The sequence below is a fragment of the Thermobia domestica genome, chromosome 16 (genome assembly GCF_964235325.1).
Source record: "Thermobia domestica chromosome 16, izTheDome1.hap1.1, whole genome shotgun sequence".
NCBI lineage: Eukaryota > Metazoa > Arthropoda > Insecta > Zygentoma > Lepismatidae > Thermobia > Thermobia domestica.
The window spans coordinates 11,564,529-11,587,506 of NC_137469.1; the positions used below are offsets into that span (position 1 = coordinate 11,564,529).

Here is a 22,978-nt window from a genome sequence, read left to right on the forward strand (position 1 = left end):
GGTATGCTAACCTCGAGAAAAACAAAGGTTTTACTTTCGTCATGGTCCCATGTTAAATTCCTATCATGGTCTCACGCATGTCCATTTTTATGACAGGCCACAGGGCTGAGGGTGGCATATTTTCAGGGGCGACATATTAAAAATCAAGATTGAAATAAAATATACAAATAAAGAAGAAGAAGAAGGACTGTCTACAAGGGAAAAATGTAAGGATACTGAAAATAAATGTTGATACCACAGCTCGATCAAGTTTTCTCGTCTCCACGCTGCTGAAAGGGCCGGATTTGAATGTTCTCTCCACTCCCCCCCCCCCCCCCGTTCAAAGGCCGAAAGATATTTGCCATCCTTTGCTCCGAAGCACAAAATTTTTAACACAACAAAAAATAAAATTAAAACTTATGCATACCTTTGTTTCAACATTTTTGTATAAAGTTTAATGGATTTTTTTTTTCAGTTTGTGTCTGCTGCAAAGAATGTTACAAATTTGCGTTCTTTTAAAAAAAGTAAAATTACAGAGAATGATTACTTTCATTTTTACAATATATAACTACTGCAATAATAGAAGAGATTCGTTTTGAATTTTCGTCCGTAATAGTTTGAATATTCAAACACTAAAAGTATCTTTTAAACAAATAGAATAATTATTTTGATTGTTGATATTATGTTTCTACTGTAATACAAAATGATTATTTTGATTACCAGAAATAAAACTATTTTTCTCAATATTACTTTTTCTAATACATACTAAAATTGTAAAAGTAAGTGAAACGGTATCTTATGAATCAAATATTTTAAAGAGTGTGTATTATTTTAATCATGTTTTCCATTACTTGTATTATTATTAAAATTTAGCATGTTTTTCGTCTTGTTTATTTAAATTATCGTCCAACGTGCGCTTCCAGGCGTTGGGTATAGTGGTAAATCCAGCTATGGTTTCTGGCGCTGGAAGAACCTGAGCCCATTGCTCACTGTCTGCCTGCATAACCAGTGGTCGAAGTGAGACGGTATTCGGTGGTATGCCATACCGCCTCTGGTTTTTCAGTGATCAAGACATACCGTCACTAGACAGTGGATTCTTCAATAAATCCATTTTTATACACAGTAATTGACGAATACCGTTGACGTAAAAAGATTTTATTTTTTGTGTAGAAATGATTTCTAAGTTGACAACATCGACATTTTTCTTATCTTTTGTTTTAACAATGAGGTATCTTCAAAGAAGTGCATCTAGTTTATATGTTGATGTGCCATATTGAATTGTTTCTTTATTACATGTGTGCATGTCTTCTTGCCTTAATGCAAATAAATATCATGTTTTGAACATGGGCAGAAGTCTGCTGTGGGGGACGGATCTTCTGGTGGTTTGGAATGCCCATCAGTCGAGTGGGGGGTCCGCAAGTTTTCCAGCAGGAAATTAATATAAAAACTCGGTTTTTGGGCATTTTAGTGTATAATTCTCTATAATACAACATAAGGAGATATTTTTTATTTTATTTTTTCAGAAAGTTGTTGGTGGGGTATCAAAGTCTCTCCATGCTCCCTGCACCCCATAACTAAAGACAAGCTCTCCAATTATTTTTTTTTCAGTCTTTATGTAGGGTATAAATAGATATGCAATATTTTGGGCAACATACCCTCACTGTATCTCAACATTTAGATAGCCGGTATGTCTAGTCAAAATCGTAATAAAACATACCGCTTTTTTTCCACTTCGAACACTGTGCATAACCCATGCATTGGGTTTTGTATGCCCCGTTGCTGGTGGGTGGGTCAATGTAAGCGGACGTGGCCGTATTGTTTACGGCAATGCTGAATCTGAATAAGGGAGAAGAGATGCAAAATTGTCTTGGGGCCTAGGGATAGGAGGGGGCACGAAATTTTCTTGGGCCCAGGAACGTGAAATCCCTGGTTTCTGATATATCTTGAAAGGTAACTGGACTATAGCTATACTGAACTACCAACGTCTAGCTTTATGACAAAATTAAACCATAGTTTATAAGGTATAAAAACAGTGGCGTATTTAGGGGGGGCTTCCGGGCTTAAGCCCCCCCCCGAAATCTTGCTTACTATAGTAAAGTATATGAAATATCTTACAGAATTTTCACATTTTCAGGCAAAGCCCTCCCCCGAAAGTTAGCAAAGCCCCTCCCGAAACAAAATCGTAAATACGCCACTGTATAAAAATAACAAAATGCGCAGTAATGCAACCAAATGAGCACGCGGTGAGGGGCACTGAATTCTGTCAAGACATAATTACAGTGGGATATAGTATGCCAATTATGAATCACGCAATAAAATATTGTCTAAGGTCAGTGGCGGATCTAGCCGGACCTACCCCCCCCCCCCGGTTTTTTAGTGGCAAAAGTAATTGAAATTATTATTTATATATCTTTGAAAGTTTATAGTAAACATTACCTTTTATTCTTTATGGATAATTTTTGAAACATTAGATATATATAGTTTCAGATGCAATTTTTCTGTTATGCAATGTGTAAAACAATACTTGAGGTCCACAATTTCAACGTCCAATCTAGCCATAATGTCCAATCTAGCCATAATGTCAATGTCCAATCTAGCCATAATGTCAATGTCCAACCTAGCCATAATGTCCAATCTAGCCATAATGTCCAATCTAGCCATAATGTCAATGTCCAATCTAGCCATAATGTCAATGTTCAATCTAGCCATAATATCCATTGGGAGATAATTAAATAGGAAACTTCAGCAGAATCCATGAAAAAGTGTAAACGCATGATATATCTATCATAGTCTGGGTTCTGACTGACCCTAAGATTTACTTTCTAGATCCGCCATTGTCTAAGGGTCTACTGGCCGTCACTCCTTATAAGGTCGTCACTCCTTTAAAAAAAATGAGTTGTTATTCCAGTTACGTTAAATAATGGCTGAATACAATGCTCACGAGACAATACTTGGAGCTGCCTCATCTCGAAAAGATTAAGTAAAAGCTGTGTCTCGTCTCGAAAGCTACGGTATATATTATGTTTTTATTCGAAAAGTCCTGTCTCGGAACGGAAATTCTATCTCGCCTCGTGTCGTGGGCAACGCTAAATACAGAAATAATATTGCCAAAATACTTATTAAGGGCATAAATTATTGTTTTGTAAAGATATTAGATTTACGGTACAGTATTAAACAGTTGAGAATGTTCCAAGAACATTGTCAGAACGAACTTAAAAAGAATTAATTTTTCTTATTATCTTCTATTGTCTTTATACCAATTGTTCTATGTACTTTATTATTATACTCATTAAACAATTCTTGTAATATATCTATAATTTCCTTGTGTGCTAAATGTTTTTCATGTGTTTTGTTTAAGAGTTCTGTTAAAACGTTCTACGATATCTAGTTTTACGAAGACAACGAACATTACAAGTGGATTTAGCGGAAATGCAAAATATTGCAAAGTATAATAATAATAATTACAAATATATATTGTATTGATATTTTTCACGATATGCATACTGTCTTCCGTTATAAACCAAGTAAGGTCCTGAAATTATAAAAGCAATGACAAAAAAAAAAAAAAAAAAAAAAAAAGTTGACCGTGTTTAACATACAAACAGATTTAGGTGGTGAATTTTATAATCAACATATAAAACGGCTGTTTAAGGTTAGTTTAAAGGCACAAGTTTTGTCGATAGATGGCAGTGCAATCTTCGTATCTCTTCCATGCATTTTTTACCTTTCACGAAAATCTACGATTTCTGTTACAAATTTCAACCTACAGACTTCAAATTTTTAGAAAAGTAACTTCATACTCTATCGAAGGCAATAATCCATGCCGATTTTTTATTTAGAATTTTCTTTGTTGAAATGGATATCCAAACCTTTAACAATAGAACTGTTTCAACAATGAAGAAAATTGTAAACAATAAACCGGCACGGATTGTTCCCTTTAATAGGTCATGAAGTTCCTTCTCTAAAAATTTGAAATCTCTACGTTGAAATTTGTAAAAGAAATTGTAAATTTTCCTGAAAGGTAAAAAAATACATGGGAGAGATACGAAGACTGTAGTGACATCTATCGGCAAAACATGTCCCTTTACACTAACCTTAAAGAATATGAAATGAATCATTATAGTGCTCAAAATGGAGGGTTCAAAATTGAAAAATTCGCAAAATATAATCTCTCTATGACTTACGGTTCCAGAGATATGACTTCTTAAATCTCCCGAAATCCCAACTTTTTTTTTGCCCAATATCTCGGGAACGGTACGAGTGACGCAAAAAAAAAAAAAAAAAAAAAAAATCCATAACTTTCACAGATAGTTTTTGTTGCTCTATTAAATGGAGGGCTCATAATTGAAAAATTCGCAAATAACAGACACACACTTACACACATACAGACATAGAGAATTGACTAACGAACTTTTAGGGTGGCGAGCACCAACCGAGAGTAAGTGAAACTAAAATAGTAAGTTACTAAGAGAGAAGGAAATCGGCGACTTCCAGTCGAGAGTACTGAACTAAAGGAGTAAATTACTACAGGAGTAAAATTTTTGTTTACTACTGTAGTAAATTTATTTACTCCAAAACTGGTGGAGAGCACCATCAAAGAGTACGCTACTACATTAGTAACTTGAGGAGTAAATAAGGCCAAAATTTACTCCTAAGCAGTAGTAGGAGTAAAGTTAGAGAGTAAGATGAATTCTTTGGTTTCTACGTGTTAAATATCGAATTCTATGGATTACTTGGACTACGAAGTATATATGGAGATGGAGGAAGAAGTAGACATCCCAAGAATGAGAGTTTTAGTGGAGAAAAGAGACCTATTTGTAATGTATAGTGACATTGATTTCAAAGAGCGTTTTGGGTTGCTTAAGGAATCTTTTGAGCGGCTGCTTAATATGTTGAAGCCGTTACTGCAGCATAATTCTGACAGGAACCGTGCTTTGTCTCCTAGGCTGCAACTTCTTTGTAGATTGCGAGTCCTTCGCACTGGTACTTATCAAATCTTAGCAGGGGATCTTATTAACATACATCGTAATACTGCTGGAAGAGCTTTTAACAGTGTGATAGACAGTTCAATTACCTTAAAGCTACTGTGTGTGTGTCCACGCCACAGAACAAATATATATATATATATATATATATATATATATATATATATATATATATATATATATATATATAGTGGCGGATCCAAGGTGGGAGCTATAAGGGCTATAGCCCCCCTTGATGCTCAGGTTTACACTGGATAAAATGGGCTTCAATCCTGCTTTACACTGGATAAAACGGCAAACTATGGTTTAGCCCCTCCCTTGATAATATCCTGGATCCGCCACTATATATATTCTATCGAATATATAGAAATTATATCGAATATATCGAATATATTAGAATATATATCGAATATATCGAATATTTATTCTATCGAAAAAAGTGAATTCTATCGAATTGGTTGATTCCCGAATGGATTGTGTACCTATACCCATACTTTGTCCTTTTGGAGCACAAACAGAACTATACAGAAATTGCAAGAATTTCTTTTCTATCAATACACAAATCATTTATGATGCCAATATGAAGATTTTGAGCGTGGTAAGCCATTGGCTGAGTTCCACGCATGATGCATGCATTTGAGACAATAGTAGAATTCCTCCAGAATTGGAAAACGAACAATATAATGGGTTGCTTGTTGGGGATAGTGGATATGCTCTCTCCAAACATTTTATGACTCCTATGTTTCGACCTCAGACAGGAGCCGTAGGGCGCTACAATAAAGCCCATGTTGTTATAAGATGTGTAATAGAACGTACATTCTGTGTTTGGAAGAACCGTTTCCAAATTCTCACTAAAACAATGAGATATAAACAAAACCTGTGTGGAAATGTTATTGAGGATACTGCAGTTCTGCACAACTTTGGAACAGAAGTAGGTGTGTTTCATCCTGATGCTGCGCAGTGTTTCCTTGAGAAAAAAATGTCCCGGAGGGAACACTTCGAAGAGGATCATATTATTTTTACATGGTACTATTCTATTTATTATTATATTATAGAAGTATTATTTTCGTCTCCTACCGGAGAAAACTCTCAGAGCATCCGAGGGGCATATCCCCCCCCCAAAAAAAAACATGTCTAGAAGAAACACTGGTGTTGTGGATGTGAATGGTATGAACCAATATGCATTTCAGCCAGAAGCAGATGCTGCAGGACAAGCTGTCAGAAAAATTATACCTAATTTGCTAGTAAAATAATAAATTAGTATACATACTTTTCTTTCTTAAATGAATAAATAAGGCACTGGATTGTCACTACTGCAGTGAAATGTCACCCATTTATTTATGTATAATTTTAGTTATGTTTCTCTCTTTTTCTTTCTTTTCTTTCTTTCTTCTTTATTTTGCAATTAGGGGATGTGGTAATTAGAAAAATTAAAAGTACTGATGCTTAAACACAAATATTATGTCATGTGAAAAACAAGAACATATTAACCATTGGAAAATATATCAAGCAAAAATATGTTTCATACATATAAAATATATTCACATTCATTTATAAAAGCATAAATTTCTGGAGCACATTGCCTGAAGAACCGGAACCTGAAGTCTGTTCCATTTCGTTCTTGAATTCGTTCTTATTCATAACTTCCATTTTAACGTTATGGTCTTCCACGATTTCTCTTTATCTTTCAATTAACATTTTTGTATTATATTCCCCTCGTATTAAACGCAATTTTAACGAATGAAACTCGTCTGCTTTTTCCAATAACCTGCTGTTCTTCACTACAATCGCATGTAACGCCTTTTTTCATGGGCACTTCTTCTGATAAGCTTCAGCTCCCAATAGGAAACGAAATGCACGTGCCAGCAGTGTGCAGAAATGGCTTACTTCTTTAGTAAAAAGGCGTTACTACTTTAGTTACAACTAAAGAAGTAAATAGAAATTGAGCTCTCCAACAGTTACTAAAAGAGTATATTACTACGGAAGTAATTTACTAAATTAGTCCAGACTAAAGAAGTAAGAGTTACTACAAGAGTAATTTACACTAGTTTGGTGCTCGCCACCCTTAAAGTTTGTTGAAAAGGAAGAAACTGTTTACTTAAGATTTTCAAGATTGACACTAAACCTAAAAAGGCATACTTGTATAGAAAAATGCACCGATTAACCAAACGGAATATACATCTTTTCCTTGAATAGTGAGTTGCAGATTCTTTGTTTCAATTACCTATCATATAAATAGTCTGTTCATTTTATAACATATTTTTAACATAATTACTATTCCTGAGATAAAAATCGTGCATCTTTTTAAGATTCCTCAACTCGTCTATAGTTATAGCCATGTAATTACAGAAGAAGCAACGAAATTTAAGGTTATTATTAAATAAAGACAGCTTTCACTCATTCTAGAGCTGAAAAAAAAAAAAAAAAAAAACACTGACCATACACCTAATTTAGCCTTGAAATCGAAGTGGATTGCGAAACTTTGCTTGCTCATACACATGTTTTTTTCCGGGAGGTATAATTGCTCTCGTGTATGATATGATTTATTTCCTCCAATCATGTATAGGGTTGTAGGATCCTATGACGCAGAAAGTTATTATCATATTTTTCAAAAAGGAATACTTACTGTCTGATCATATATATAAAATATTCGTATGATTCACAACTAATACCATCTATACTGAATACGTATTTTGAGCCAGTGTTATTTAGAAAAAGCTCTAAAAAAAAAGTTTGTGCTTTGTGGTTGAAAGAAAAAAATATTATTTGAAGAAGATTATATATCTATACGTATTTTGAGCTAGTGTTATTCAGAAAAAAGCTCTAAAAAAATGTAGTGCTTTGTGATTGAAAAAAAGAAAAGCATTATTTGGAACTTACTTATTTGAAGATTGTATACAGGTTTGTAATTAGTTCATTTTATAGCAACGATTAGGATTTAGGATTTAGGATTTAGATTTCTGGGCTCTCGGCATCTATGGCCATTTAGTCCGTCACGTATGAGCAGGAGCGGATTAAGGGCGAAGCCAATGGAGCCCAGGCTCCGGGGCCCAGGCTTAGGGGCCCCTCCAAAAATCCCTCTGTTTAATACTAAAATATAGCAATCAACATATTATATTATAGGCTTCAAACCCATGCTAAATTTATTTCCCGCTCGCTGCGCTCGCGATATTACTAGTTAAGTCTTCTTCCACCAGCGTCTTCACGATACTTAACTTGTGAGAGAGTGAGCTATTTTAGTTCTCTATTACAAACCAAATTATTAGCTTGTGGTGACAATTCCTTTGAAATATCTCTGTCATTTCAATGTCGTTTAATGACATAATAGAACCCTTTGCAGAGCAAAAATGTAGGAACTTAAGTTTTCTAACAATGCAACCTTGTACAGCTTTACCTATTTAATATTTGTATATGATTTTTCTTCTTTTACTCTGTCAGTGCTTTTGTAGTGATAGTGACTGTTGAACATTTGGCTTGTAATTGGCATTTGTATGTTACACTGCAGTACATGAGCATTTAACTGTTAATAATGAATGTAATTTTGAATAAACTAATTATTGTAAACTTCGAGCACATTAAAATATTACAGCATAGTTCTCGGTGTTTCAATAAGGCTATGAGGCTGTGGAAGGCAGCAAAGAAAATTTATGCGCAGAAATTATTCGTAACACCTGAAATAGTAGGCTCCAGGGCCCTAAAATCCTTAATCCGCCCATTCGTATGAGATCCATTGTTAGATTTTGCTTGCGTCTATTAGCAGGCATTCCTGCTTATTTCTTCCCATTTATTTAATGAATTTTCTTTCTTTAAAGGATTGTACAGGTAGTCATTTTTTGTTAAGTATACAGGGTGTTTCAAAACAACGCCGACAACGTTTGGGAGGTGATTCTTGACACCAAGATAAGACACAAAGTATAGACCAATCTCGGTGCATAAAGGCTTCCTTTCGGAGTTATAGGCTGCCGAAAACATAAAAAATAAATAATAATAAACTTTAAAGGTCCAAGGCTCCAAAACTATGGAACCAAACGCAGTCAGGTCAAGACTTCACTTAAAAACTATATGTGTTCTATCCAAATATCCATGTTTCAGAATCCTGTGGTACGTCCCCAACAATTTTTATAGAGGTAGTTGGTGAGTGCTTCAAATTATATGTCCGTAGCCAAACTCCCTCTATAAATATTGTAGCTTGAGTACCTTAGGATTCTGAAACATGATTTTTTTTTTTTTGGATAGTTCACGTATTAGTTCCTAAGTAAAGTCTTGACCCGACTACGATAGGTCTCATAATTTTGAAGCTATGAGCCTTTAAAGTTCATTTTTTCATGTTTTCGGCAGCCAATAAGTTCGAAAGGAAGCATTTGTGGATCAAGGTTGGTCTATACTTTTTGTCTTATCTAGGTGTCAGGAATCACCTCCCAAACGTTATCAGTGTTGTTTTGAAACACCCTGTATTACGCTGTCACTGATAAGGTTTCTATAAACTCCTGATAGTTTGTGATCCTCCATTCCTTGTAGACGTAATCGAACTTCCCACACCGGGTGTAACTGGATGATAAATCTTAGCATGATATCTAGCACATGAACTGACTGACGCATATATGTAGGCAATGCAAGTTAGTGAGGTATCTTTCAAATGTTCTAGCTGTCAGAAACGTCTTCAGATAGCATTATTTTCAGACAACTATATCTGAACGTATTTATCTTGGATTTAATCGTGGAAACGTTGCAAGGAGGATTATCTTAGCACACAGTTTTTTGAAAATTTATCTTTATCTGTAGGCTAAAGTACCTCCATATAATATTTGACAACGCTTCTAGCCAACCTTGACGTCATATGTTTAACACAGCTTATTGTTAATCGTAGAAAACTCACACAAACAGTCAAAAAAAAAAAAAAAAAAAAAAAAACACCTGCTAATCCCTCTGTTCTTAACTTTATTACGTTATAGTTACCTGTTTCGTCCCTTTTGACATGAGCATTGTGATTTAAAAAAAAAAGTATTTAAGTCACCTTTTCCTCCGAAAAAAAAAAAGAAAACCTTAGTAATCGTAGGCAATATTTTACACACAAACATTTTAAGGGGTCAAGTCCGTAACTAAATTGTAAAGTTCAGAGGAGAATCTTAGTGTTTTGGATCATTATTTGACATAATTTACAGTGTGTTCGGGCTAAATTTGATATTTGCTAGTGAAAGTAGACAATAGGGAATATTTGAGTCAAAACTCTAAAGCCACATTGCCACGTTAGGAGAACTTGTAGCTGTCATAAAAAAAAAAAAAATCTTGAAACCCTACCATATTTCACCATGTACACATAGTCTTGAAAGGGTCATAAAACATTTTTTTCCATCTTGCAAGGAGTTGAACGATGCACAACTTTCTGGGATGTCTTGCTTGCTACCTGCTATCGCCCTCCCGCTGACATAAAAGAAAAAAACAGTTTCGCCCCTTCCGAAACAACGGATTCTTTTGGACAGGGAGGGGAAGTGCGCCAAACTACACGTTTTTAATGAGGAGGTTCACTGTTTGTCCACTAGAGTGCAGTGTTGCATAGGTGGAAATACCTTTCTTGCTTTCAAGAAGTTGTAACATGTAAAGAGTAAATGGAAAGATCAGATTGCAAGTTTTTTTTTTTTTATGACAACTGCAAGATTCATTTAACGTGGCAATGTGGCTTAAGAAACATGGAAAAATGACATGAAGGTGACAACAATGAAAAAAGAAATCGCTCAAAAAGCCCACTCTCAGTATCCACAACTGTCTTGAGGTGGCTCCGGAATCTTGTATATGTAGCACCTATGGAGTACCAAGGAAGAAACAGCCTCAAATGCCACCCAAATCCTGTCGACCAGCTGGGCCTACTTGTTACTGGCAATACGGTTATTTATTTGCTCAACCACGCCCTATACATAATAGTTCATAATATAGCAATTTGTGAGTCTTCTTAGTGGTACGACAAGGAGATTAATCTTGCTGTTAAAAGCAGTGTCTTTCAACAGCTCGCCGCTACACTTAAGGCTTGAACGCGGTTTCGGGAACTCCACAAAGCCATCCGAATTCTGATTTTAGTAAAGAGATAAGCATGAGACGATGAATTGATAAATAAAAAAATAAAAAATCTTCTCGCTATCTACATATGACCATTTTTACTAATAAAACTCCAACTGACCAAAGCAGTATATATATTTTAAGATTATATATTTGGGTTTCACAGTGTTCGAAGTGGAAAATAAGCAGAGGTGGTATGTTTTATTGTGATTTTGACTCAACATACCGGCTATTTAAATATTGTCTTGATCACTGAAAAACCAGAGACGGTATGTTCTCACTACTGAAAAACCAAAGGTGGTATGGCATACCACCGCATACCGTTTCACTTCGACCACTTGTGTTACAGTTTCGGCTATGTAACCTAACCTTCCTCAGAAACATTATCCATTTTTGTGCGAAGATGACCAATGTTGAAACCGGAAATGGTTGATTTTTTACCACTTCTAGTTTGAATAGAACCAGATATGGCGTGGGTCAATAAAAATATGACCCACTGACCCACGACTCACCATGACCAACTATCCGCCGTCACCCACTGACCCACGACCAACCAACCACCGTGGCCCACTCTGACTCACTGTGATCCACTTAGACCCACCCACCAAAATCCATTGTCATCTACTCTGACCCACGCTCTCCTCTCAACTGAATAGTTTACATTTCTAGTAAAACAAGACTGTGAAACGATCACTAATCCGAGTTTGAATTTCTATGGTCAATCAGTCAAGCACCGCTCTGTTAGATTACCGGTGGATGTGACCTTTACGATATAAAATGGTAAAAGCGTTTGTTATGGGCCATATTACGATGAATTTCAATTTAATTATCATATATAATTATTTCCTTGTTTTGAATTACAGATACTTTTCAGTGGAAAATAGGACGAAATTTGAAAGTCTCAAATCAAGACAAAGTAGGCCATGGTTAAGGAAATAAAAGTGTAAAACTCGACTCTATATTTTCAAAGACAAAGACAAAGTCGAAGACAAAGTCCTATTGTTATTATTACAATTACTAATCCTGTACCAATATCCAAGAGCCTGAAGTTTTTTTTTTTTTTTTTAAGCTTAGATATACGGTAAGTAAATAGAAACAAACCGTGTAACGTGGGTTCCTGTCACCACGGCATGGCGCGTCCTCAGGTTGCGGATCGAGGAGAAGGCCTCTAGATATAGAGGTTAGCTGCGAATATACTGAATAAGCAGTCGCGGACAGACGACTAGGAGTGGTCCTCCAGTTTGGGGGTTTGGGTAAGGCTAACACCCTCATCCTGTATAAAAAGGTACTTGTTCAGAAACATTCACAAAAGCCTCGGACAAGGACTGATAACTTGGCACGACCTCAGCAAAAGAAAATGGACATGAGATTTGGAACATGGAATATTAGAAGTCTTTATAGGGCAGGCGCGTTAAAATCTGTAACGAGTGAGTTAGAGAAATACAGGATGGACTTAGTAGGAGTTCAGGAAGTTAGGTGGGAAGGAAATGGATCTGAGAATTCCGGAAACTTTACGTTCTTTTACGCGGAAGGAAATGAAAATCACCAGTTAGGAACAGGGTTTTTCGTTCACAAACGAATATTACCAGCAATTAAACGGGTTGAATTTGTTACTGACAGACTTTCTTTTATTACTCTTAAGGGACGGTGGTGTGATATTATTGTTTTAAATATACATGCTCCAACTGAAGATAAGGGTGACGATATAAAAGACAGTTTTTACGAAGAAGTGGAACGGATATTTGACCAACTCCCGCGATACCATATGAAGATTCTATTAGGGGATTTCAATCCGAAGGTAGGACGAGAGGATATTTTCAAACTGATTATAGGGAACGAAAGTTTGCATAAGGAAAGTAATGACAACGGTGTTAGACTCGTGAACTTTGCAACATCCAAAAACCTAATCGTGAAGAGTACAAAATTACCACATCGCGACGTTCATAAATACAGTTGGACATCACCAGACGGAAAAACACATAATCAAATTGATCACGTTTTAGTTGATAGAAGAAGACAATCTAGCATAATTGACGTCCGGTCGTTTAGAGGGGCTGATTGTGACACTGATCACTACCTGGTAGCAGCGATAATACGGGAGAGATTATCGTTGAATAAAGGTAATAAAACTCAATGTCCGAAAACGGAGAGATTTAATTTAAAGAAATTAGAAGAGAGCCAGGTAAGAGAGGAATACCAGATTGAAGTTTCGAATAGATTCTCGGTTTTAGAAGACTCGGAGTGCACTAGTGTTGAGGATACTTGGATTGAAATTAGAGATAGCATTAAAAGTTCAGCAATAGAAAAATTGGGACACGCGGAATACGTAGGAACAAACCATGGTTCGATCAAGAATGCATTAAACTAGCAGAGAAGAGAAAACAGGCAAAATTACGGTGGCTACAAAATCCGAATGAAATAACTACACAAAGGCTTACGACTCGGTTAGGAGAGAAACATTATACAACGTTCTTACAGAACTTGGAATACCGAGAAAGCTAATTAGATTAATTAAGATATGTTTAAGTGAATCCCAAAGTAAAGTCCGGGTAGGAACATTTTTGTCCACGAGCTTCCACGTCGAAAATGGCCTGAAACAAGGAGATGCGTTGTCGCCATTATTATTTAACTTTGTGCTGGAATACGCCATAAGGAAAATCAAAGATAGCAACCAGGGCCTAGAGTTGAACGGCATTCACCAGGTTATGGCATATGCTGATGATGTAAATTTAATAGGGGATGATAGGAGAACAGTAGACATAAATGCAGAGATCTTATTAAACGCTTGCAGGGACATGGGTTTAGAAGTAAATGCAGAGAAGACTAAATACATGGAAGTGCGTCGGGACCGTAATACGGCAAATTGTGGAGGCGTTAAAATATTAAATAATACTTTTGATAAAGTTGATACTTTCAAATATTTAGGATCAATATTAACAGACGAAAATCATATTCACGAAGAAATTAAATGTCGACTAAAAGCAGGGAATTCGTGTTACTATTCGGTTCAAAATCTCTTGTCGTCGCGAATTCTGTCGAGGAATTTGAAGCTTAAAATATATAAAACGATAATCATGCCTGTTGTTCTGTATGGTTGCGAAACATGGTCGCTTACTCTGAGGGAAGAACATAGACTGAAAGTATTTGAGAACAGGATCCTGAGAAGAATATTCGGACCCAAGAGGAACGAGAATGGGGAATGGCGGAAGCTTCATAACGAGGAACTATATAGTTTATACGGTTTACCCAACATTGTTAGGGTCGTCAAGTCTAGGAGGCTTAGGTGGGCAGGTCATGTAGCTAGAATGGAAGAAAGTAGAAACGCTTTCAAAATCTTGACTGGTAGACCCATAGGAAAACGACCATTAGGAAGACCTAGGCGCAGATGAGAGGATAATATTAAGATGGATCTCGCAGAGATAGGAATACAAAGTAGAAACTGGATGCAATTAGCTAAGGATAGAAGTCAGTGGAGAGCTTTTGTGAACGCGGCACTGAACCTCCGGGTTCCATAGGCCATAGAGTTAGTTAGTTAGTTAGTTAAATAGAAACAAATGAAAAAGCAAGAAAAATGGAGGCCTTGAAAGTAAATCGTCGACAAATTCACCGGTGTTCAAAAGATACTGTTTACCTAGGTGCAATGCACTGAACAGAGTGGGTCGGCGGGTCACAATGGGTCATGTCCTGTTGACCCATGACCCAATAACTCGCTTCATCTCTGAATAGTAGGGATGACCAGAAAATTCCGGAACCGGTTCCAGACCTGGATCCGAAAACCCGGTTCCAGAACCGGATCTTAGGAACCGGTTCCAGACCTGGATCAAAAAGCAACCAAAGACCCATAAAGGAGGCATAAAGTTCACCTTCAAAACACTGCAAAGAGGGCCACGAGCTTGTACCCTCCCCGTCCAGACTTGCCTGTGTCCTCCAGAAAAAAAAATTGGGCCATCACTGGGTGTTTAGCCAAATAAGTTTGCCAGATACCCAGTTTGTTTAGCCAAATGAGCCCAATGGCCACCGCCTGGGGGCCTACCTGTCGCTTCCCCCATTTCATCTAGCACACTGGTCACAGCCTGCCAGCAGCTCAGGTTTAGCGTAGGGATGGCCACAAAGTTCTGGTTCCGGTTCTTGTAGATCCGGTTTACAGAACCGGTTCCAGACCTGGATCTGAAAATCTGGTTCCGGAACTGGTTCCAGGCCTGGATCCGAAAAACCGGTTCCAGACCTGGATCCTGAAAAAAACTGTTCCAGAACCAGATTTTCTAGAACCGGATCTATTCAGAGCAGAAAAATGGTTCAACCGGGAACCGGTTCTGGCCATCCCTACTGAATAGAGGGTTAATGAAGATGGAACCACTTCCTGGATGCTGAATCGATTAAAAAACAAAAGCTTTTCGCTATCACTTTCCAATTTTATTCAGTCTGTCTCCAGCTGTTCCAGCTCCAGCTGAGGAACATAGCTGTTCTATAAGACTTCCGATGCTTATACATAGGATACCGTAGTTTGGAAGTTCGTAGAGGAAAAGATGAACATGAGATTACTTATTTTTTCTGTGTGGAAAACGTAACTTTGCGCCCGATAACTTTGATTATCGTATGTAGAACGAAAACTGAGCTTGAATTGATTTAATGATACAGGATTAGTAGAGTAACCATTGTTTCTGTTTTCATTCTATTTCTTTTATCTTATCTTTAAAGAGGATTATCTAAAAAATCTTATCTTTAAACGACTGACAGCATGCGTTCCGCGTGAATTTGCTGTGCACTACATATTCCACGTTACTGAACTCAATTTGGCGATTTTCTTATCACGGATAGGCCGTTATTCATTCAAGAAGCCTTATCACATAATGCTATTACTGATGTAAATGTTGATTCGAAAGACATAGTTGTCCATAACAAAGGAACGTTTATTTTCCCTTCTCGATTCGGGTTTAAGCATTTATTTTTAAAATGCCAGGGATGGTTCAGCACAGTTTCCGTTGTGAGCAAAAAATAAAGTAGATCGTTATTATTGAATCTATAAGGTAATAAGAAGAATCACGCGATTCCGTATCCTTTTCGTATAGGCAGCCAACATTTCTTTGGTACTGTGCAGGTTGCATAGAAGCTAGGAAACACTATAGATTTTAAACGGAAAATGGATAGCCACCGTTACCCGTGAAAGATGTTAACGGATTGAATCCATTAACGAACTTGCTCGAGATAATTGCAATAAGAAAAGCTCCTTATCCTTGTATTATAGGCAACCAAGATTTCTTTGCTACTGTGCAGGTTGCATAGAAGCTAGGGAAAGTGGATTTTAAATGGCATTAGGATATTCAGCGTTGCCCCTGAAGGTATTAACGGATTGACTACATTAACTAACTCGGCCGAAATAATCGTTCTAGCTATCTATTGCAAAATACAGAATTCAAAATACTCGCTTTCGTTCAAGTGTTATTGTGTGGAGTAACGAACGGACATACCAACAGTACAATCTTACAAGCCCCACTGCGAGGCAATGTCTTCTGATTACTAAGATTTTTAGGGGAGGAATTTTGCACAGATGTAAGAAAGGTATTTCGTTTTTCATTAGTTACTTTATTATTGGTTATATATATAAAACTTAGGGATGTTATTGCCTCCTGTATCCCTAAATGACACTCGTGGAATGTTAGTCATTTCTATAATACAAACTTTTAAGGTGGCTGGATGTTGTTCCAAAACCTTTTTTTTTCTTTGTTGTGTAGCTTGAGACGCGCTGTGCTTCTGTCATTCCGAGAATAGTTACGCTAAGACTACCACGACCCTCGTCTTGGCTACGTAACAATAAAAGCACTGTATGAACTCAAATTGGTAAATGGAACACCTGTGTAACCTGTTTCAGATTTTTTGCTAAGCAAGTGGAGTCTACAGACACACATTGTCGAGTTCGTTGAACACTAAATACAACAGTGGCGGCTCTTGAGAGAAATCACATCGATAGAAAATTAAAAAAAAAAAAATCACTATAAGAAAGCAAAGAAAGCTTCATACAGCTTCAGAAAAATAAGTATACAAGAATTAGTACATTAAGTAAATCTTCTTTTGTTCGCACTAATGATAACATTTAATTTTTTGTTGATCTGACTTGTTAGGTAAACCTAGGCACAATATAGATGTACAGCGTACGATAGGTTATAAAGTGAACCAATATACAGGGTGTTACAAAGATGCGTCACAATATTTGGGAACACATCAAAAGAAGAAAAAAGTTCTTTTCCGCTTTACATACATGATAGGACCACGTGAGTCATACCGTCTGAAAGGCAGTTCCATTCTGAAGAGAACGACGGTCGAATTATTATTCTAGGGTAATTAGGGATGTCTCAGGGAATTTTTAAAAAATATACTTCTATATAGGGAAAAATGGGGCATTGTCGGTATATATATTTTTTGGCGGGCTTATTTTTGAACGTAGAAGATTGAAATTTTGCACAAACATTCAGCCACCGGGTAGTATTTACCAGAAATTTTGTTCCGATGTCAGTGCTAAAACAGGGGGGGGGGGGCAGAGGGGCAAAGGGGTAAAAAAAGGAATTTTTTACCCCCAAAATCCCGTTTTTCGTAATTTTCCCGCCTTACATACATGATAGGACCACGTGAGTCATACCGTCTGAAAGGCAGTTCCATTCTGAAGAGAACGACGGTCGAATCATTATTCTAGGGTAATTAGGACCGTCTCAGTGAATTTTTATCCAAATATACTTCTGTATAGGGTAAAAGTGGGGCATGGTAGGGAAATTTTTTCTGGCGGGCCTATTTTTTCACGTAGAAGATTGAAATTTTGCACAAACATTCAGTCCACCGGGTAGTATTTACCAGAAGTTTTTTTCCGATTTCTGCGCAAAAACAGGGGGGTCCAGAGGAGCAAAAGTTGAAAAAAGGGAAATTTTGCCCCAAAAAATCCCTTTTTCAGGAATTTCCCGCCTTAGATACATGATGGAGACATGTGAATGGTACCGCCTGAAAGACAGTTCTATTCTGAAGAGAATGATTGGCGAATTATAGTCCTAGGTAATTAGGGATGTCTCAGGAATTTTTTTTTCCCTGAGATCATAGTGTTTTATGGTAATTTGGGGCATTGTGGGAATTTTTGGTACAAATTCTCTCGCCCTTACTATTCAAGATAGAAACTTGAAATTTGGCACACACATTCAGTATACCAAGTACTATTTATCAGATTATTTTTAGATGGCTACGATCACACAGGGGGGGCCAAAGTTCGAGAAAAAAAATTTCCCTCCGAAATTTTCACTTTGACATTTTTTCCCGCTTCTGGTATATGGTATGGGCATGCAAGTGATACCATTTGAAAGCCAGCTCTATTCTGAAGAGAACGAGGTATGGACCATGATCCTAGGATAAATAGTGACGATGCAGTAGCTGTTTGACTGAAAGTCTAAAAAATAGCCCAAAAAGCCGGGATACCAAAAGGGTTCAGAATGCTCCAATACTTGCACACCAATTTTTAGAGAGGTAGGTGGAGAGTAATCAAGTACTTTCAAACAGCTTCTAAAAATAATTATGCAAGTACCGGAGGTTCTGAAAGATGGATATTTGGATAGTTCACATACTAGTTTCTCAGGGATGTCTTGATCTGACTACGATAGGTCCCATAATAGTGGAACCAAGGACCTTTAAATTTCTTTTTTTTTTTTAACGTTTTCGGCATTCTATAACTAGGAAACTATGCGCTTCCGACCACAACTCCGTATGAACTTTTTTTTTCTTACTTTGATGTGACAAAGAGAAGACTAAACTAAATAGAACAGGAGTTTGCTACTGTTCGATAATTGAACATTGAACATTGTTTAAGTTTAGCGTCCCGTTCAGTAGCGAGGCTATATGAGACGTGGGCCTACACTTTAACGTGGGATCCGAACCACATGAGCTCCCGCCGGGAATCGTACCCGGGTCTCCCACGCCAAAGGCGCGTACACTAGCCGCTAAGCCACCTTGTATTTGAGAACAATCAAGCAGTTCATGTTGGAATTTCTTTGACCATTTGATTTATTAGCACTGTCCATGTGACCTTAAACCATTGCGACCTAAATATGATTTACGAATGTTGTTGAGTTGGATTGGTTTTAAGGTCCCTTTCAGCAGCGAGGCTATTTGAGACGAAAACCTATCCGAACCACATGAGTTTATGAATGTAGTATTCAAATAGAAGGTCAGCTTGATAAATTTAACTACCATCATCATCAAGTCTGTTTCCAACAAGAAATATTTATTTTAAATAATATCGTTATGGTAGATTTTACCGCCCCTCAAAACTTCCCATCCTGTGCAAATGCATGTGTTGCACGTATGGTAGAGCCGGTTCTGGCTCTAATTGTATGAATTTCTAGTCCGAAGAAATTATCTATGGATCTTGATTAAATTTAGTTCATTCTTAATTAACTAAACTAAAAAAAAAAATGTTGTTGACAGAAATATAAATAGAAAGAAATGCATAACTGTATGTGTCGTTACGAAAATACTTCCGGTATTCGGACAAACAACTTTGTAGTTTTTGATGTAGGTGGAAGTTGGGACAGGAAATTGTGTCAACCCAGTATTCTGGAAAGCTGAATGGAGTTACGTCGCAGCATAGAGGACCCTTTTGAAGTAAGAAGGTCAATTATAGTAACAAATATATATATATATATATAACGACGTAAGTACGCGCGCCGAGCGTTCGCAGGTATTGTTGTGTGATTGCATGTATAGGATTCACTTCGAGGAGAAGAGGTGCAGGGTAAGCATGTACACTCATGTCCAAAATTATTGTCGCATGTCTATAAATAAGTTGTTGAAGGAATATAATTTGATAACGAATTCGCCCGGTATTTCTTATAATGTTAGTATGTGTATAATCGGCAAAGACATGTATTGGCAAATTTCATGTCAAAAGAGCAGTAAATAAGAACAATAAAACGAAAATAAAATTTTCTTGTCCATTTAGCAACATTTTGTTTTACTCACTCTAATTTTCGTATTTGTAATTTTTTTCCTATGAAATTTACCACAAATATGCGTTTCCCAATTATAAACATAGTATCAGTACTAAAAGTACCTGCAAAATCATTATCAAATTCTATTCTTACAAGAAGACAGATATAGATATGCGACAATCATTTTGGACATGAGTGTACCTGTCTTAACTTAGTAGGGCAGTACACTAAGAGAACTTACCGGAATTCGAGATTCTCCCCTTCGGCCAGCCATAGACTTAGGAGCCGCTGAGATTCTTTCGCCCCATCTGGGTAACCGACTCTAGCGAGGCGTCTACATGAACGAAAGCAGTATACGACGCGACGGTGATAACATTGGCTGGCGAACATTTTCTTGGTCCAGTCGGAGTTACAAACGTACTTCAGTTTAGCTTAAACCTAATGAATTTACGGATAATTTAGTCCAAAGGAACACTACTATCAATCCGCCACTGTTTAAATTGAAATTTGAATTGTTTTTAAGTTTTCCACATTTAGTGGATTTCGTATTTCGTTGTGAATTGCCATTTCACATAGTATAGTGAGTAGTAACTTTGAGTTATCCAAAATGTTGATAATATTTTATGATTTTAGGCGAAGTGTTTCTTTATGTTGGGGTTTCTTTATTGAATGTTTAATCAACTATTGTATGAACAGTCTAAGTCCACGAGTTAAAATTTTCCGATTTATTTTATATAACCAGGCGGAAACAACATAATGCTAGAACAAGAGACATAAAATTAAATGTCTAAGAATCAATCGGCGTTATATAACTAAAAGTAAAAATATCAAAGAACGTAATAAAATTGTTCAAACTCTAAATCCCGTAGTCGCATTCTCTTATGAACACATATATACACCTTTCCCGGTTTCCGCATGTAATTGCATCTAGGTTTGTCTCGACTTCCGAGATGTCCTAGGTTACCGAGAGTGGAAGCTCTAGAATCTTCATCTAGTGAAAAGGACGCAATCTGTGACACAATCTTGTACCGATTCCCGGTCACAATATTCTCAGTGTTCTGAGAATTGGCCAATGACTCGATTTTAAAAACGATAGGCTGTGAAATCTAATGAACCAGGCTTGGTTCGTAATTAGTTCCGAACAATCTCAGAACGTAATACGAGGAAGCATTGTACTCACGACGTCTTTCAAAGAGAGAGAGGCAACAGCCTTTTGTAGGACCATGTTTCTCTCATAATCAGCAACTAGTGGGGGACACTCCTAGCCCCTACAAATCTCTCTCTATCAATGGTGGAGGAAGCCTTAGTAGTTCTTCCCCACCATATATTTAAACTTCTCTGTATGAGACTTGCCTCAAGGACCGCCACTGGCACTAAAAGATTAAAATTTTAATGAAAATACTATACGTTCTCATAATACGTGTAAACAAAGCAACGCCGTAACTTGGATATTTTCCTAGGTGGGCATGCATTAATATTTACTCCTCTAAAATCATGAAGTGCCCCCCCCCCCTTTATTAAAATATGAAATATAAGATTTTTGCCGTCTGGAATTTAAAACATTAATAATCCTGTTTATTATCTTTTACTGAAGTAAGGCCAGATTACATTCACGCTTCTCAGGTTACCTATAGGGTAATTTTCTTCAAGTGATGAAGCAATAGCAGGATTTAAAATTATTTCCAGTTCTTTTTGAAAATGGTATCAGGAAATTTGGAAAAAAATAAATTACTTTAAAATTATTTAAGGGAATTAGATGGCAACACTGATTCCTAAATTTCCCTCAATAACTTGCCTTTCAAAGAAATCACTGCCACTTGGTGCATACCGTACCATTGAAAAGGTCATCTCATCACCACTTAAATGTGCTATATCTCACCTCTAAAAATTACTTATAGCGTGAGCAATGAGCAATATAGGGTCAAAAATAGAATACAACGTGTACAGCTCTCAAACCATTAACAATAAGAACACACATGGTCATATGAACTTTTTTTTAAAAAATACATAGAAGCATTTTACCAAAGCACCAAGGGCACCGATCCTGGGGGGCCCGAGCCCACCCAAAGCTCATGTGGGCCCCCTATTGCATTAATGAATATACAATATTTGGCATAATTCGAATGCAATTTGTCTTAAAATCCTCATATATATATATATATATACCTTCTGCATCTGAATGCCCCGCCCCCCAAATTTACGGAAAAATCGGCGCCCTTGCAAAGCACTGCCACTTTCTCCAGGGATACCCTGTATAAAGTAGATATAATACAGTAGACTACCTGCTATCTAACCACCTGGGACCGGGCCCAGGTGGTATAACAAAAAAGTCGCTATTGAAGTCACCATTTAACAGCTCTTAAATTGTATAACATCTCTGTAACGGTTAAAAAAAAAATAGTATTTTAGCTTCACAAAAGCAAACGTTTCGACCACAAGCTGTTCCAGTGATTCTCAGTTGAACGAAATACTTTATATTGAATAAGACACACTTATCCACAGTGTTTGAGTGTGTGTGTGTGTTTGTGTGTGTGTGTAGAGGGAAAGAAAACATTAAAAAAAAAAGGCTTAAGATTACAATACTGAAAGAAGTAGAGCATTATTTTTATTTTTATGGAGCATTTAGCATGGCTGATAACGAAAATAGCTTATTTCTTGGAAACAGTGAACTGAACTGAAATATTTCAGTTTTACGTCCCACGATTATGCCGACTAGGCTAAAGGAGACTGTGATTATGAGAATTGAATGCAATGGTGGAATGAAGAAAGTGGGACGAAACGTGAGAACCCCGAGAAAACGCATGCACACGGTGTTTGTCCACCACAAAGTCCACTTGGCACGAGCTGGGATCAAACCAGAGACCCCATGCACCAGAGGTGAATGCTTTACCACTGAACCACCGCGGCTTCTTATTTTTTGGAGGATAGGAGGTTAAACAAAGGGCAGTTAAGAGATAGTCCATCGTATATATTTTCAGCACCTCGTATAACAAATTATATAGT

The 22,978-nt window shown here is 36.9% G+C and overlaps 1 protein-coding gene across 1 annotated transcript in view; it reads left to right on the forward strand.

Annotated features, from left to right (window-relative positions):
- Ctns (lysosomal cystine transporter cystinosin) overlaps positions 1-22,978 on the forward strand; it is a 167,707-nt gene that overhangs the window by 27,037 nt on the left and 117,692 nt on the right. The window lies entirely within an intron of this gene.